Source organism: Dama dama, chromosome 22 (genome assembly GCF_033118175.1).
Source record: "Dama dama isolate Ldn47 chromosome 22, ASM3311817v1, whole genome shotgun sequence".
NCBI lineage: Eukaryota > Metazoa > Chordata > Mammalia > Artiodactyla > Cervidae > Dama > Dama dama.
Window position 1 is genome coordinate 59506799 of NC_083702.1, and position 18685 is coordinate 59525483.

General features: G+C 44.1%; 1 pseudogene; it reads left to right on the forward strand.

The window, feature by feature from the left end:
- The first annotated feature begins 17132 nt into the window (after positions 1–17132).
- LOC133043385 (olfactory receptor 6C2-like) lies at positions 17133–18038 on the forward strand (annotated as a pseudogene).
- The last annotated feature ends 647 nt before the right edge of the window (positions 18039–18685 follow it).

Sequence of the window (18685 nt, forward strand, 5' to 3'; positions counted from 1 at the left end):
TGACCCCGAGGCGGTGGAAGGCTGCGCTTCCTCCAAGCTGGTCTGTTTGAATCTGCACCGAGGGGCTTAAAGGAACGCTTGTGGAGATCAAATTAGTGTGGTTTATGAGAAGAAACAACCAGAGCCCTGGCGAAGCGTCAAGAAGGCAGCAGCGTGTGACGAGACTCACACGACAGCGTTCAGCCAGGGCCACCTTGAGCAAACCGCTTCACGTTGATGGAGCAGTTCGTGACGTCGCCCCGAGTCCTTCAGGGGTGTGCTGTCCTCGGCCTGCCAGGACGAGGCGGAGGCAGCAGGAGCAGAGCGGCCTTGCCCTTTCCTCACTCCAGGGCAAGCAGCGTGCGGCCGGTCCAGTCTGGTCAGACACAGAGCGCCTAGCTTCAAAGCTTGTGCTCCTTCCACGGCTGCAAGTGGACCCCAGACTCTTAACCTCCATGGACTGCACTCTCCTTACTTGCAAAATGAGACATTTGGCCTGGAATATAACGGTCCATTCCAGCTTCAATTCTAGATCTGGTGAATCACTGGCTGGAAGGGACCCTAAGAAGTCACCTAGTCATATTGCTTGCTTCCAGCACGACTCAGTCTAAACTATTTTGAAAAGAAAACATGCCCCCCCACCTCGCTTTATTATTATTATTTTTAACAGTCCCAGAGCCGGAGAGTGTGAGTGCGTTCTGGAGAGAAGGAAGATGAGGGACGACGGCCCAGTGTCGAGGCCCAGGGCTGTGTGTCCGGCCTCTGCTGACAGGAGAGTCCCATCCCGGGGGAGGAGGTGGAACAGGAGAGGTGAGTCCTGGACAGGCTCTGGGCCTGGGGGGCGTCCGGTGGGGAGAGCTCAGCAGGGGTCATTGTGCCAAGAGGCAGAAAGAGCAGAGTGGCTCAGGAAAGACCCTCCAGTCCACTTGGGGCTAGGGAGAGCCGTGACCGCGACTCGGGGCCCGGGGCTCTGCTCAGAGACAGCACAGGCGTGCTCTTTGTCTGTGCGTGTGAGAACTGGCCGCTCGCGCCGCCCTTTACGTGGGGCTGGGAGGACAGGCTCGTCCCTGGGACAGCGCCTGCCGGCCCGCCCGGAGGAGCCCAGCCTGTTCGCCTTCCCAGTGCCAGGTGGGTTCTGGCGGGCTTCCATGGCTCAGGGTCGTTGGAGGAATGACCAATTCAGTCTCCTGTTCCCAAATTACTCAGCTGACTCGGTTGTCACTTTAGAGGATGTGTACACCTCCCACTTTCTCCAGGTTTCTCTCCCGGGGACAGATGTTGGCAGGACAGGAGCAACTGCGGAGCCAGGAGCCTGAGTGATGGCGATCTCAGCTGCTCAGTTGAGGCTCAGCTGCCCTGCTCCTCAGTGTCCCCGCCCTGAAGTGGGGAAGTAACAGCACCCCCTCCTAGAAAGTTCGGCGCTCCCGGGATCTGAGGGAGGAGCGGGGAGAACTGTCCACGTCTGCAGAAGCAGCCCGGCATTAGGTCTTGTCCTTGAGCTGTGAGTCAGCTGTTTCTTTTTTCTCTGCCTTAATTCCATTCGCAGGCCCACCTCAGAATGATGGTAGTTTTTCTGTCCTTACGACGTGTCAGGCACATAATCATGTTTAATCCTCATGAAAATACCATGAAGTGTATCTGTTACCCCCATTTTATTAATTGGAAATGATGTTCTAATGGGGATAAGCATTTTGCCCAAGATCACAGGCTAATAAATAGCAGAAGGAAAACGGAAACCTGGGCAGCCCACCCAGTCCCGTGCGGAGACCCGGGGCCTTCCTTGCCGGGCACATCCCCACCCTTGTGTTCCAGCAGTGACCTGTCAGCTGCACCGGGTCCTCCTCTCTGCTGCTGCCCAACCACAGCCTCCTGCATCTCCAAGTCCAAGCTGGCTCCTTGGCCTCCCTGTGCTCCCTTCCATTTGGGTCTCCTCTCCCCTCCTCCCCCCACCCCAGAACCAGAGGACCCCCTGCAGGGCTGTGCAGCTGGTCTCCAAGCCCAGATCAGGTCCCCGCGCCCACTGCACGAGTCCTGTTTTTGCTTCCTTGGAAGGAAGATGTGTAACATGTTATGAACACAGATGCCACATTCCCCCTGGGCCCACAGAAGGTGACTTTTCACACTGAGGAGGGAGTACCTGGGAGGCTGTCTGGACCATGACCTTACTTTACAGATGTGGAAACGGGGGCCCAGAGAGGTTAACTGCTTGTCCCCAAGCCCAGCTCTGGGCCAGGGCTGATTCTGAAACCACTTGGCACCATCTTCCTTCCGGTTTTCACTGTGGTTTGAGTTGATGTTTCATCACCTCTGCCTGCCCAGGTTGGGCTGGACCCTGGGCCACTGTTGGGAAAGGGGTCTTTTCTTTGCCCTGCAAGCCTGACCACACTTGGGATGCTCATCACAAACCCTGTTTTCTTTTCCTTAACATATACCATCCTGCTGAACTGGCCTCCTCCTCAGGGTGTGCAGAGCCACGGTCACTCTGGATTCTGCCTCTCACCTTGGCTTCTCCTCTGGGTTAAGTGACACCAGATTGCTTTGCTTTTTGTCAGAGTCCTGCTCGCCAGCAGCTACATCATCTTTCTGTCTGTTGAGCTGTGTCCAGCGCCCCAGGCCTCTCAAGCCGTGAGAGGCGTTGCTTAGGGTGTGGCAGCGATCCCGGTCTGACACTGCCTTCCCCCTGGGCCTCGGGGGTACAGCCAGCTCCCCCGGGCTGTGAGTGGCAGCCCACCTCACTGTCGTCATGAGCCGTCTCCTCGCTTGTAGGACGTGGCTGAGCCTGTACATGATGACGATCATCTCCTCCAGTGGTCGTCTGGAGCCTCCCTATGGAGCCCTTCCTTCCTTTGCTCCTGACCACGTCTCCCATTCATCAGCTGCCCTGGGCCTCTGAACCTGCTCTTCCGCTTCTTAGCGCTTAACCCCAGCTACTGTCCCAAGGAGCTTAGCACATCAGATGTCCCTGGGATTCACCCGTGTGGGAGCCGACCCCTGAGACTATTGCCCCTCAAAGCCCTTCTCCCTCATGACTCCAGGATTTGAAAAGCATGGGTCCATCCCACAGCACAGGGCCTTCAAACCGACCACCAGCCAGAGTGGGAAGTGCTGGCTGAAGTGAGTCCTTTGGAGGGCCTTCCAGGAGACCCATAGCCAAGGATCGTCCTCCTTAGGGACATCAGTTCAGAGATAGTGACCGAAACCCGGAGCTGTGTCAGCTACGGGGCTGGAAGCCTGCAAGATTGTACTTGGGCTCAGAAACACGATAATCGCCAACCTTCGCACTGAGAGATTGCACTCTACTCTCCATCAGTTCAAGCACTGTCCTGTGAAGAAGTGCATTGTCCCCACTTTGCAGATGAAGAGCTGAGGCTCATGAAGTCCAGTGATTCCCAGGGTCACACGGCCATGCTTGTAATCAAGCAGGTTTCCTACCTTTAAATTCCTTGTGTTTGAACAGGCTTCAGTGGGCTTAAAGCTTTAGAATTCCTAAAAATCCCACGGTTGGGACATGGTGCAAGGGAGGGGTGTTGCTTGGCACAGACAGATTCCCAGGCTCTGAGTCCAAATGGTGTTGATTCCTGAAGCTCCAGGGGAGCTTTGGAATCTGTATTTCCCAAGCGCTCCTGAGGTGTTGTCTCATCAGAAGAGACTGTCCCTTAAACTCCTTTCTAGGCTTTTTTGGCCACGCCTCCCAGCTTGAGGGACTGTACTTTCTGGCCGTCCTGTTCCCTGCGACAAAGCTGGCACACAGAAGCCAGCCACGGACGCCATACCCTCGGGACCCGGTTGCAGCTCGCAGACTGGCCATCCAGCCCTGGTGCACCCTGCATTCAGGCCCTGCACTTTCCTCACTGAACTCCTGCCTCAAGGACCCTGCCTCAGTGCCCCACTCGGCTCCTGGGGAGCCGTGACCCCAGGTTCTGTCCGCCTCTGCGGCTCCTGATCAGAGAGCCCACCTCCCGGAGCCCGGCCAGGCGCAGACACACGGTGGGCCTGCTTCTGGGTCATCAGGGTCCTGTGATGACACTCCCCACACTGGTCCTTTGGGGACCCCTCCAGTCCTGGGCACCCACTCTGGACATCACTTACTGACCTCTCTGAGAGAAAGCCCAGCAGCTCCCTCAGAAAGAAAACTCCTGGGGTCTTGCCACTCAGAAAGCTCATGCCCTTGTTCCTTGAAAGCCTGGTGAGTCCAGTGGGCCAGCAGGTGACCAGGGAACAGTGTGGTCAGCATCTGCCAGGGCCACAGCCCGCCAGGCACGGCACTGGCACCTCTCCATGACGTGTGTCTCGTGACCCTTCCCTGATCAGACATCAGACGTCCATCTAAGTGGTTGCCCAGGAGTTCGTTTCCCCATGTCTGGGCCCTTGGATCCTCTGCTCATGGCCCTGTTCCTGCCCCCTGGAAGTCACTGAAGGCTTGCGGTTCCCCAATCTGTGGGGTTCCTCCCTAGATCTTTTCATGTGTGCTTAATCACGGAGGAAGAGCAGCCCTGGAGGAAAGGGTTTCTGGGGTCAAAGCAGACTCACTGCGTGGCTGACAGTTTCCATGGGCCCATGGCCTCCCAGGCTCGGGGCAGGGGGTACATGTTCCACTCACTGCCCCCTTCATGACAGGCTGGCTCTTTGCAGATTTCTTAAGAAACACAGAGATTGTGATAGTGACACAGGAAGGACTCAGACACTTTCACAGTCAAGGGCACAATGCAAAGACGGTGTTTTCCCCCAATTGATCCTGGCTGTTGTGTGAACCCCAGGAGGGAAATTTCCAAATAGAAGCTCCTGAGTGATTGTCAGGTGTGTACGTCACCTTGTTGTGAGCAGAGGTGAGAGCTTGTAAGGAGACAGCTCGGTGTTTGGGCTGCAGGGAGACGGAAGTTTGGACCTTCATGGAGTTCCGTTTGGAGCCTTGGAATAGTATCCAAACATGAGAGTCAAAGTTTTGCTGATATAAGCAGTTCCCTTTTATGTTATGTCTTGGCCAGCTATGAAGGAATACTTGTTAAAGGCTCTCAGAGCATTATCGCAGAGTTCTCTTCCCTGTCCTTAATTACGTCAAATTAAACTGAAAAGGAAACAGAGTCTGGTTTGCTAACCGCTGGGGAAGTATTGCTTTTGGGTTGAATTCATACCCAGATTGTCTGACTCGAGGACAATTCACAGGAAACAATTATTTTTTCTTTTGGTTGTGATGTGTAAGCAACCAACAACTTGGAATCCAGAAACTGGCGTTTGTGGTGTTAGTGGTGATGGTGGGGTGATGGCCGGAACGTCCCTGGTCAGGCTCTGGCTCTGTGCCTCGGCTCATTGCAGGCCTGGTCCGGTGTCCAACGCACTCATCCTGGTCATCATCACAGCATGAGGCTCTCCTGAGCCAGGCATCCAGGCCCCCAGCATCCTGCCAGGGCACTAGAAACTCTGTCTGCTGAAAAAGCAAAATTCCCTTCCATGAGCTAGCACATTTAGGAAAACAGACTGGTGAGGAGTGTCAGAGGCAGCCAGGTGACAGCTCAGGGAGGTGCCTGTGTGTAGACGGGAGTGATCTCGTGGAAATCGGGGGGCCGAGCAGAGTTCCCACTGGGCATCTCTGGGGGGTCTCCACTCCCGTGATCCAGTGTGCGCTGAGTCTGTCAGGAGCCGCTGTCCATGCGTCATCTCCCTTACTCTCCCGTGACTGAGGTGCTGTCAGCACCCCATCTGGCCACCGAGGGACCAGAGCTCCGAACTTGCTGACCCTCTGGAGGGAAGGACAGAGCCAGGCCCCCGCCCAGCAGAGCCCTCGCTGCTGGAGGCCAGTCTCCTTTCTGAACCATGTGGTGCCTTCGGAGAGGGTAGTGGTTACGTGAGGGCCGCTGTTGGCTCCCGGTGCTGGGCACGAGCTGGACGGGAGCTCTCTGGATGGTGGTGTCCTTTAGGCCTTGGTGGAGCACCGAGTCTGTCTTGGGGTTCAGACGGGGGGTCCTTGAATCCTCTCCATGGACAGGCTTTTCTGGTGGGTCACCTGTCCTCTCCCACCACCCAGCGTGGCCTCTGGCCATGGGGTGGACGAAGGCTGTTGGTGTTGCAGGACAGGGCTTGGCAGCGTGAGTCCACATGGGACTCCATGCTGGACACCCTTGCTCACGGTCACTCTCCATCACCCCCGGAGCGCTCCTTCTCTGTCACAGAGATAGTATTTCCTTCCGCCAGATAAGGAGTGTCACTCCCGGCGGCCTTGCTGGGGGGCTCCTGAGGAGAAGTGCTGTGGGGGGCCCTGACCACGAGCCCTTTGGTGCCAGAGGGGCCCCACAGTCCGCCACCCTGCAGGACTGCAGCGGGCGTGTGCCCAGGCCGTGGCACCCATGCCAGGAGCACAGGGCTGTCACTCTAAGGCGGTGGCCACCCGTCCCTCCGTGGCCCGTTACCATCCACCCCAAAATGTTCTTCTCTCCAGAGAGCCCCTGCTGACTCCGCAGAGAGATCTGCTTAGACTGGTCTTCAGGCATCACTGGTGAAGTGGTGGACACAGCCTTCCAAGGGTGAATCAAGATCTGGCCTCCGCCACCACGGTGCCAAAGGGCCCTGCTTTCCCCTGATGTCACGGGCATCAGACTGCTGTCCAGAGCTCCAGGCAGAGATTCGAGAAATGGCCACAAGATAAACAGTGTCTTAGCCTTGATGCTTGCAGTACAACATCTCAGGAGGTTAGGGTAATGTCTGCAGGAGTCTCATCATTCAAGAGTATAGTGCTCCATGACATGTAACGTGTATTACAATATAAAAATACAGATACCTTCTGTATATGATAGTCTAAATATGATAGGATCTTAATCCTCAAAAAAAATTGAAGGTATTTAGGTAAATATCACATAAAAGAATACCTATATGTAAAATATTATGAAAAAATAATCTGCTTCTCAATTTATGTAGTCAGAATAGTTTGGGAAAGAAAAAAAGAAACTGGAAAGGTCACCACTGAGAAGCTTGTGGTGTCAATTCTCTCTTGTGGACCCTCTTTTCTTCAGCCAGCTCAGAGGTGCTTTGCTGATCATAAGATATAAAAGGAACTGAACACTGGAGTAGGCTTTAAACATTTTTTAAAAATGTTATGTTGGAATATAGTTGATTAGCAATGTTGTGATAGTTACAGGTGGACTGCAAAGTGATTGTGTTACATATGTGTATGCACCTATTCTTTTTTTCAAATTCTTTTCCCATGTAGGTTATTATAGAATATTGAGCAGATTTACCTGTGCTATGTAGTAGGTCCTTGTGTGTTATCTATTTTATTTGTAGTAGTGTGTGTATGTTAACCCTACACTCCTAATTTATCCCTCCCCCCCAGCCTTTCCCCTTTGGTAGCCATATATATATATATATATATATATATATATATATTTTTTTTTTTTTTTTCCCCTAAGTCTGTGATCTGTTTCTGGTTCGTAAATAAATTCATTTGTATCTTTTTTTAGATTGTACATGTAGGCGGTATCATATGGTATTAGTCTTTGTCTGTCTGTCTTTACTTAGTATGATAATCTCCAGGTCTATCCATGTTGCTACAAATGGTATTATTTCATTCCTTTTATGGCTGAGTAGCATTCCATTGTATATATGTACCCCATCTTCTTTACCCATTCATCTATCGTTGAACTTAGGTTGCTTCCATGTCTTGGGTATCATAACTAGTGCTGCAGTGAACGTTGAGATGCATATATATATATATATGTATGTATGTATATATATTAATTTGTTGGAATATAATTGCTTTACACTGTTGTGTTTCTGCTGTACAACAGTTGTGGATTAACTACATGTATACATATATATGTATACACATATCCCATATATCTTGATCCCTGTACAGTGTCACAAACCTCTGTCCATAGTTCTTCAGGCACTCTGTCTATCAGATCTAATCCCTTGATTCTATTTGTCACTTCTACTGTATAATTGTAAGGGATTTGATTTAGGTCATACATGAATGGTCTAATAGTTTTTCCTACTTTCTTCAATTTAAGCCTGAATTTGGCAATAAGGAGTTCATGATCTGAGCCAGTCAACTCCCAGTCTTGTTTTTGCTGACTGTATGGAGCTTCTCCATCTTTGTCTGCAAAAAATATAATCAATCTGATTTTCATATTGACCATCTGGTGATGTCCATGTGTAGAGTCTTCTCTTGTGTTGTTGGAAGAGGGTGATTTTTGTATGATCAGTGTGTTATCTTGGCAAAACTCTACTAGCCTTTGCCCTGCTTCATTCTGTACCGCAAGGCCTTATTTGCCCATTACTCCAGGTATTTCTTGCCTTCCTACTTTTGCATTCCAGTCCCCCTATAATGAAAAGGACATCTATTTTGGGTGTTAGTTCTAGAAGGTCTTGTAGGTCTTCATAGAACCATTCAACTTCAGCTTCTTCAGCATTACTGTTTGGGGCATAGATTTGGATTAATGTGATATTGAACGGTTTGCCTTGGAAACAAACAGAGATCTTCTATACCTATATCTACTCCTATATCTAATTTAGATCTCCTGTTTGTTATGGTTATGTACAATTTACTCTTCAGGAGATAATTGGAAACATCAAGGGAACATTCCCCCCAAAGATGGGCACAAAAAGGAGAGCTAGAGACCTAGTAAATGCTGAAGAGATCAAGAAGAGATGGAAAGACTACATGGACGTACTGTATAAAAATATCTTAATGAACCAGATTGTGACGATGGTGTGGTTAGTCACCCAGAGCCAGACATTCTGCAGTGTGAAGTCAAATGGACCCTTAGAAGCATAGCTGCTAATAAAGCTAGTGAAATTCCAGCAGAACTAGTCAAATTCTTAAAGGAGGATGCCATCAATGTTTTGCATGCAGTATATCAGCAAATCTGGAAGACCCAGCAGTGGCACAGGCCTGGAAAAGGTCAATCCTCATCCAAATTCCCAAGAAGGGTATTACCAAACAAAGTTCTAACCATCAGATAATTGCACTCATCTCCCATGCTAGTAAGGTCATGGTTTAAGTCTTGCATGTTAGGTTTCAGCATTATGTGATCCAAGAACTTCCAGATGTCCAAGCTGTATTTAGAAAAGGAAGATGAACTAGAGATCAGATTGCCAACATTCACTGGATAATAGAGAAAGCAAGGAAATTTCAGAATTTCTCTCTCTGTTTCATTGACTATGCTAAAGTTTTTGACTGTGTGGATCATGACAAACTGTGGAAAGCTCTTAGAGAAACCTGGATGCGGGTCAAGAAACAACAGTTAGAACCCTGTATGGAGCAACTGATTGGCTCAAGATCAAGAAAGGAGTAGGACAGGGCTGTCTGCTCTCACCCTGTTTGTTTTACCTATACACTGAGCGCATCATGAGAAATGCCGGGCTGGCATTCTTTTTTTTTTTTTTTTTTTTTTAATTTATATTTTAATGTGGTGAGTTTGATGGCATTTTATGCCATTAGAGTGAAATTTAGTCAAGATTTTTCGGTTTTAATTTTTTATTTTATTTTATTTTATTTATTTATTTATTTTTTGAGTACATGCCAAGGCTCACGGGGTCTTAGTTCCTGGGCAATCAAAGTGCCAAGTCCTAACTACTGAACTGTCAGGGATACCAAACCTCAGGAGAAAGTTATAAAAAATTTTTTCTTTGACTCACTGCAAACAGGATCTCATTTCCCTGACCAGGGAGTAAATGTGGGCCTCCGTAGTGAAAATGCCAAATCCTAGACACTAGACCATCAGGGAACTCCCTAAAGTCAAGCTTTTAATGATGAAACTAAGTCGGTCTTACTCATTCTTTTACAAATTTTTAAAAACTCAGTATTTTGGAGTATACTGATACTTTGCCTTTCATTAAAATATGATGTATGAGTTAGTTTTATTTTAGCGTCTTTTGATCATTTATCCCAAGGAAAACTTTGCTTTGGGGTTGTTTAATTATCCTTCCCAGTAGGATCCCTTGTATGTGTAATTAATAAGATGCTAAAACACCTACTCCTTTTTAAAATATAAAATTAGCAGCTATATAGCTCCTCTTTTGGTTTTCCCTGGTGTCTCAGTGGTAAAGAATCTGCCTGCCAATGCAGAAAGGTTCAGGAAGATTCCCTGGAAAAGGAAATGCCAACCCACTCCACTGTTCTTGCCCAGAAAATCCCATGGACAGAGGAACCTGATGGGCTACAGTCCATGGTATTGCAAAAGAGTCAGACATGACTGAGCGACTGAACTGAACTTAGCAATAGAATATTACTCAGCCATAAAAAGAATGAAACAATGCCATTTGCAGCAATGTGAATGTGACTAGAAATTATCATAGTAAATAAGTAAGTAAGAGAAAGACACATACCATTTGATATTACTTAAATGTGGAATCTAAGATATGACCCAAATGAACTTATCTACAAAAGAGAAACAGACTCACAGACATGGGAATAGACTTGTGGTTTTCAAGAGGGGACATGTTGGGGGATGGATGAGTGGGAATTTGTGGTTAGCAGAGGCAAACTAGTGTATATAGAATGGATAAACAACAAGGTCCTACTGTATAGCACAGGGAAATATATTCAATCTCCTGTGATAAGCCATAATGGAAAATAATATAGAAGAGAGTGTGCATGTATTTATAACTGAGCCACTTTGCTGTACAGCAGAAATTAACATAACATTATAACTCAACTATACCTCAATTTTTTTTTTTTAAAAGAAAGGCCCATGAAATATGAAAGCCAAAGAATTATAAATATCTGGGAGGTATTTCTGAAAACTGTCAACAGTAAGTTATCTCCTTACCTTTTCTTTTGATAAAAGATTTTTTTCTCTATTATTATCTGAATAGTGATACAGACACCAACTATTAATCAAATTTTTGCAAAATTAATACATTGGAAAAATTGCCTTTATCATATTACAAATGCCTAACATAATGATGAAATAAGATAACAGAAGGTTGCCTTTTGTCTTGTAATCTGGTACTAATTATTACATTTCTGGCCTCTTCTGATGCTAATGTTATTTACAGGTGCCTCTCTGAAGACATTTTCCCGAGGTCTGTGCTCCCCTCTCTATCCCCAAAGTGCATTACACCAAAGATTCATTAGTAATGCTTAAGATAGGACCACCGAGGACATGTTTGTTTGTTTCACCTAATTAAAAATTAGGTCAATTTTTTAAAGGGGAAATTCTGTCAGTTTAGAAATATGTCCCTGAGCCAGAAATATAAGAATATCAACTTTTATGACTCTGTGCTCCTAAGAATGGACAGAAATCACCCTCTTTTCTCTCCACCACTAGACTCTTCTGGATGACTTTTTTCACCCTTTGCAACTTTGGGGGTCAGCGACCATCAGAGGTTACAACTATTAGAGAACTTTTGGCTTGTTTGTTTTTTTAATATCATTTTCTTTACCTTTTCTGAACTCCAGAATGATGCTTTCCTCTGAGGAAAGTATCTCTATCAAAGTAACTGATATGATTTGTTATTTTAATATTTTGTGACGGTTTCAACAACCACTTCTAAAGTGTGACTTCTCAATGCGAGTGGCAAGTATAGGGCGCTCATTGATAAGCTGTTTTCATGTATCAATGCAATGAAGTTCATGTAAATACAGTGGAATTTTAGACAGACCCTCTGACATATTCTCTGCCATAACTTCACCCTTATTTTAAGCAAAAAATGTGTATAAAATATGTGAATTGTAGGTCCACTGAGTGACTTATTAGCTTGTAATTTATCATTCAGTGACCCCATCCACTAATAGTGTTTCACATTTTAATGGAAACTCGCTTTTTAACAAATATATCAAGGTCAATGTCAGTTAATTTCATAAGTGAGTCCTTACGAAGGTGGAATATGAATGACTGAAGAAAATGGTGGCATTTCGGGAAGGTTAGTCTCCTCAGGACACCCGGGCTGATTGAGGTGCTTGGGGAGAGTTGGACACCTGGAGTTGTGGTGACAGGATTGGGGGGAGGCACCTGGGCCACAGAGACAATTCGTTCCTGTCCCACCACTGGAAACCTGTGCTGCCCCTATATGACCTTTAACCTGGCGTTGAGGTAGGGGAGCTAATGTTTAGGCAAAACACTCCCTGTACGTCCCTTGCTCAGTTTTTCTTTAATCACTTTAGGCTAAACGGTGGGACTAGGCACAGACTAGAAGCTAATATCTGTCTTTCTGAATGATTGCCATTGTTATTGTCTAGTTGCTAAGTCATATCTGACACTTTTTCAATGCCATGGGCTGTAACCCACCAAGTTTCCCTGTCCATGGGATTTTCCAGGCAAGAATACTGGAGTGGGTTGCCATTTCCTCCTCCGGGGGATCTTCCCAAACCAGGGATGGAACCCACGTCTCCTGCATCGCCTGTATTGACAGCTGGATTCTTTACCATTGAGCCACCAGGGAAGCCACAGTCTTTCTTAGTGATTAGGAAGGGAATTTTTAAAGCAGCCAAGTGAAACTTCAAGTAACTGTTTCATTGAAGCCTCTAAGGCAAATGCCTTTTGGTTCAGCAACATATAAATATGACAGGGTATCCAGACAATGCTGGAAGGATAAGAAATATTTGACTTAGCTGTTATGTAAATAATCAGAGAAAAGACCAAATATATAATCTTTTTGATTGAATCAAAATTTTAATTTTTTTTTTCAGTCTAAGACTAAATATGAAAGGTAGCTTTTTAAAGAACTCATTTTTCAAATGAAGGAGAGTGGACAACAGAGATTATATATGGCATATATATTAAGTATGTTCATTTTTATGTCATTTATACCTCATTAAATCTAAAACACAAAAGAATCTAAGTGGCCCTTTGTAGAAGAAAATTGGGGATGCCCCTGTGGGATTACATACTAATATTAAAGAAATCCAAACACTTCCGGTCTTTTTACCATAAAAGAGAAGGAAAATTTCGCTCATTGAGAAAACGAACTGCTTCTTCTGAGTCACATGTACATATAAAATTAGTTAATTTTATAATTAACATATTTCTTGCACTCGCTAAACTTTGAATAGGGTTAGCTATTGTGGAATCTCAATGAACAAAAAGCCCAATGCTAACAAAATTAGACTCACATATTTAGAGGTAGCAAAGCAATAAGCAGAGTAGGCTAGAAAATTTTTTGCAGGAAGTGATAGTAAGCCAAAATGTAAAAATCTACAGGTATCAGTATCAGTTTAGTGAAGGGAAAAACAGCAGTGGGAAACTTGTAATGAACAGAGTTGTATCAGTAAAGAGACTCCACTCAAAGTTGTTGTTTTGGTTTCTGGAACATGAATGAGCCCTTTGGTGGAAATACACTGAAGAGCTCTCTCACAGGTAACATTCCTTTCTAAACATGAACATTCTCACCAGCAGTGTATTATCAGTGGGTAAAAAATTCCAAGTAACTTCAGATTTTATTCAGTTCAGTTCAGTTCAGTCATTCAGTCATGTCTGACTCTTTGTGACCCATGGACTGCAGCACCCCAGGCCTCCTTGTCCATTGCCAACTCCCGAGGTTTATTCAAACTCATGCCCATTGAATCAGTGATGCCATCCAACCATCTCATCCTCTGCCGTCCCCTTCTCCTCCTGTCTTCAATCTTTCCCAGCATTAGGGTCTTTTCCAAGGAGTCAGTTCTTTGGATCAGGTGGCCAAAGTATTGGAGTTTCAGCTTCAGCATCAGTCCTTCCAATGAACACCAGGACTGATCCCCTTTAGGATGGACTGGCTGGATCTCCTTGCAGTCTAAGGGACTCTCAACAGTCTCCTCCAACACCACAGTTCAAAAGCAACAATTTTTCGGTGCTCAGCTTTCTTTATAGTCCAACTCTCACATCCATACATGACTACTGGAAAAAACATAGTTTTGGCTAGATAGACCTTTGTTAGCAAAGTAACATCTCTGCTTTTTAATATGCTATCTAGGTTGGTCATAACTTTCCTTCCAAGGAGTAAGCGTCTTTTAATTTCATGGCTGCAGTCACCATCCGCAGTGATTTTGGAGAACAAGAAAATAAAGTCTATCACTGTTTCCACTGTCTCCCCATCTATTTGCCATAAAGTGATGAGACCAGATGCCATGATCTTCGTTTTCTGAATGTTGAGACCCAAGCCAACTTTTTCACTCTCCTCTTTCACTTTCTTCAAGAGGCTCTTTAGTTCTTCTTCACTTTCTGCCATAAGGGTGGTGTCATCTGAATTTTAGTTAATGCTAAAATTTTGGCTTTAAGTACAGATATAATCCATGCAATTCAGGTATTGCAAATTAATATTAAACTATAATATTAGCTGTAAATGTTGTTTTTAAATGATATCCTATTTACTTATGGAGAGAATAAAATGAATATCACCACAAAATACAGCTGAAGAAGCAGAAACCATTGGGAGAGAAAATATGTTGTACCAAATAAATAATTCATGTGAAGATGTTCCAGAACACTGCCTGACAGATAGAAAGTGCTCAGCCATTGCTGTTGCCTTGATTTGGCTTTCTTTTTTATTTCTATTTGGTAAATTTTTAATTATGAAATAATTTTGCACGGTTGTGTCCAACTCTTTGTGGGCTGCAGCATGCCAGTCTTCTCTGTCCTTCACCATCTCCCAGAGCTTCCTTAAATTTATGTCCGTTGAGTCGGTGATGCCATCCAACCATCTCATCCTCTATCAACCCTTTTCCTCCTGCCTTCAATCTTTCCCAGCATCAGGGTGTTTTCTAATGAATCAGTTCTTCACATAAGGTGGCCAAAGTATTGGACCTTCAGCTTCAGCATCAGTCCTTCCAATGAACATTCAGGACTGATTTCCTTTAGGGTTGACTGGGGTGATATCCTTGATGCCCAAGGGAATATCAAGAGTCTTCTGCAACACCACAGATCAAAAGCATCAATTTTTGGCCCTCAACTTTCTTTATGGTCCAACTCTCACATCGATACATGAGTACCAGAAAAATCATAGTTTTGACTCTACAGACCTTTGTCACCAAATTGATGTCTGTTTTTTAATATGATGTCTAGGTTTGTCACAGCTTTTCTTGCAAGGAGCAAGCGTCTTTTAATATCATGGCTGATTTTGGAGCCCAAAAAAGTAAAGTATGTCACTGTTTCCATTTTTTCCCCATCTATTTGCTGTGAAGTGATGGGACTGGATGCCATGATCTTAGTTTTCTGAATGTTGAGCCTCAAGCCAAGTTTTTCACTCTCCTCTTTCACCTTCATCAAGAGACTCTTTAGTTCCTCTTCACTTTCTGCCATAAGGGTGGTTCATCAGCATACCTGAAATTATTTACATTTCTCCTGGCAATCTTGATTCCTGCTTGTCCTTCATCCAGGCCAGCATTTAGCTTGATGTACTCTGCATATAAGTTAAATAAACAGGGTGACAATATAAAGGCTTAACATACTCCTTTCCCAATTTTGAACTAGTCTGTTTTTCCATGTCTGGTTGCAACTGTTGCTTCTTGACCAGCATACAGCTTTTTCAGGAGGCAAGTAAGGTATTCTAGTATTCCCATCTCTTGAAGAATTTTCCACAGTTTGTTGTGATCCCCACAGTCAAAGGCTTTAGCATAGTCAAGGAAGCAGAAGTAGACGGTTTTTGAAATTTTGCTTTTTTTCTATGATCCATTGGATATTGGTGATTTAATCTCTGGTTCCTCTGCCTTTTCTAAATACAGATTGAACATGTGAAAGTTCTCAGTTCACATACTGTTGAAGCCTGGTTTAGAGAATTTTGAGCGTTACTTTGCTAGCATGTGAAATGAGTGTAATTGTGTGGTAGTTTGAACATTCTTTGGCTTTGCCCTTCTTTGGGACTGGAATGAAAATTCATCTTTTCCAGTCCTGTGGCCACTGTCGAGTTTTCCAAATATGCTGACATATTGAGTGCAACACTTTAACAGCACTGTATACACTGTATACAAATGCTAATAATTAAAATGGAGATTTAAGGATGAATCTGGTTCATGGCCAGGCCAAGGTAGGCACCTAGGTTGCTGCTACTGTTATTGCAGGTCCCTTTTGCTTCCTGGTCACCCACTCCTGCTACCTAAAGCCGGAACTGCATGCCGGCTACTGACTCCTTGTCTGGGATCTCTCAGACTGAGCATGTGAAAAGTGCCTGCCTACCTCATTGGGGCCTGTGAGTCCCTAGAGGCACAGAAGGAGACTGATTAGGACTCAGGATTGCAGGGTCTCAGAGGAAAGAAGTATTACCTGGGAAATAATTTAAGGTAAATTAATAATTTATTTAGTTTGTTTGGGTTTTCCTAATTTTTCCACTGATGTCAATTTCTGTTGCAGGATCCAATGCAAATTACTATTTGAAAAGGAATTGTCATGTGTCCTTGGTCTTCTCCAATCTGTGTCTCATCCTGTCTCCTCTTGTCCTTCGTGACCTTGCAAGTACTAACAATTGAGGTTAAAGTTTTCAGGGTTTTTAGTTTTGGTATGTAATAGTTTCTTTAGCCAATACTTCAGCAGGTAACTTGTTTATGCAGTACTTAACAAACACTGTGTTCTCTCAGAGTGAAAAATGAGGGGAAAGTTGGATATTGATGTAGAAACATCAAGATAAATAGCAAGACTGGAAAGCAATGGGTGTTATTTGAATGACAATTCTGATACCAAAAGTAAAATATATAAAATGAAATAATTTCTTTGGTCATTGCAGTAACAGCAAGCATTCAAATACCGCACGCAAGACATCCAGGCTCTATAAAATGTTAAACTCAGCCATTTATTTGCATTTAACAGGAACCGCACTTCAAAAAAGCATGTACACTCATTCAAACTTGTGAATAGTGAAGAATTACTAGGAGCAAAAGAACATTATAAAATCCACAAAATCATATCACATGGATGACATTTCTAATTCTATAGCTTAATATATTTCAGAGAATGAAGGAAAGAGTTTTGATTAATTGAAAAGTAGAGATGTCAGGGCATGCAAGGTGGTATATGAACTCTAATACAAACTTACTTCAGAAAAACAGGATCATAAGGATTCCTATAAAGCACTTCAAAATAGCTGAGAATTCTGAAGTTTTGACTCATCATTAGCAACTCACAGAAGAAAATAACTACTCCTTGCAGTGACTGGATATTTTCACCCATTTCTGTGGCCTTATGACTTCATGCAAGTTTTCTCAATCCAATGCCACTTGAGTTTCTGAGGAGTTTGAGAAGTACAAGTCAATGATGAGAAACCATTCATCATTACTTACATTCATACTGCTGGGACTGAGAGATGATCTTCCAATGCAGGTTTTGATTTTTATATTTCTGTTTATATCCTACTTACTGAGTGTCACTGGGAATCTGACCATCATTATATTCACTTTAGTTGACTCTCGCCTTAAAAGTGCCATGTACTTTTTCCTCAAACACTTCTCCTTTTTAGAAACCTTATTCACCATGGTGTGCATTCCCAGATTCTTATACAGCTTATCTACTGGGGACAAGACTATTTCCTATAATGCTTGTGTTAGTCAACTATTTTTTGTCTTCCTTTTTGCAATGACAGAATATTTTCTGCTGGCCATCATGTCTTATGACCACTCTGCGGCCATCTGCAAAACCTTACATATGCAACCATGATGACCAGCAGAGTTTGTAGATGGCTTGTCGTCTGCTGTTGGATAGCAGGTTGCCTGGTCATATTTCCACCACTCTGCCTGGGCTTAAACATGGAATTCTGTGATTCTAATGTCATTGATCATTTTCTCTGTGATGCTTCTCCTATGATGAAAATCTCTTGTTCAGACACATGGTTCATAGAGCAGTGTTGACTATAATTGGGATGTTTCTTTCATATATATACATCATCAAGACCATCATAAAGTTCCATTCTGCCCAGCAAAAGATGAAGGCCTTTTCTACCTGTTCTTCTTACATGATTGTGGTTTCTATCAGCTATGGCAGTTGTATCTTCATCTATGTCAAACCTTCAGCAAAGGATGAAGTGACAATTAAAAGTGTGTGTTGTTGCTTACTACTTCAATAGCCCCCATGTTAAACCCATTTATTTACAGCTTGAGGAACAAACAAGTGAAACAAGCTTTTACAGAGTTAATCAAAAGAATTTCATTGATCTCAAAGAAGTAAAGAAATGTTGAAACTAAGCATAAAATATCAATTTAAAAAGAACAGTGGGCCTCAAGGTCACAATCTTCATTTATCAACTATTAAATCCTGGAAATCCTGGTATATTGTCTGTTCATATTAACATGCTCATACCACTGTTTTTATTGAATCTTGGACCAAAGTCATCTTTTCAATGCTTGATGAAGTAGACAACTTGTGTCATTTCAACTCTTGTTGAAAATAAACTTTATCCAAGATGGCATCTCATATGAAGGGAACGAAAAGGGCCTTACTGAAACTCTAACCTTGTTCTGATCAATAAAAGAACTATTAAATGTTACATGGAAAAAAATTGAATTATTGAACTGATAGGAAAATAGTGGAGTCATGGTATCTATTGCTTTTTTTAGTGCAAACATCCAAAACACATCTATAGGATTATAATTACTCTTCTTAAGCAGGAATTAATTATTCAAGATAAGAATGAGTTAGTTTGAGCAAAAAAGAATGCATTTTAACACTGGAAAGGAAAATATATGACTTTAGAACCTGGAAATCCACATCAGCCTTGTAAAAGAAACTTTAAAGCCCAAAGACTTGGAATTTAGATTTATTGGATTCTCTCTAAAGTAAAAGCACAACCTCTATGTTAATTTGTCACCCAGGTG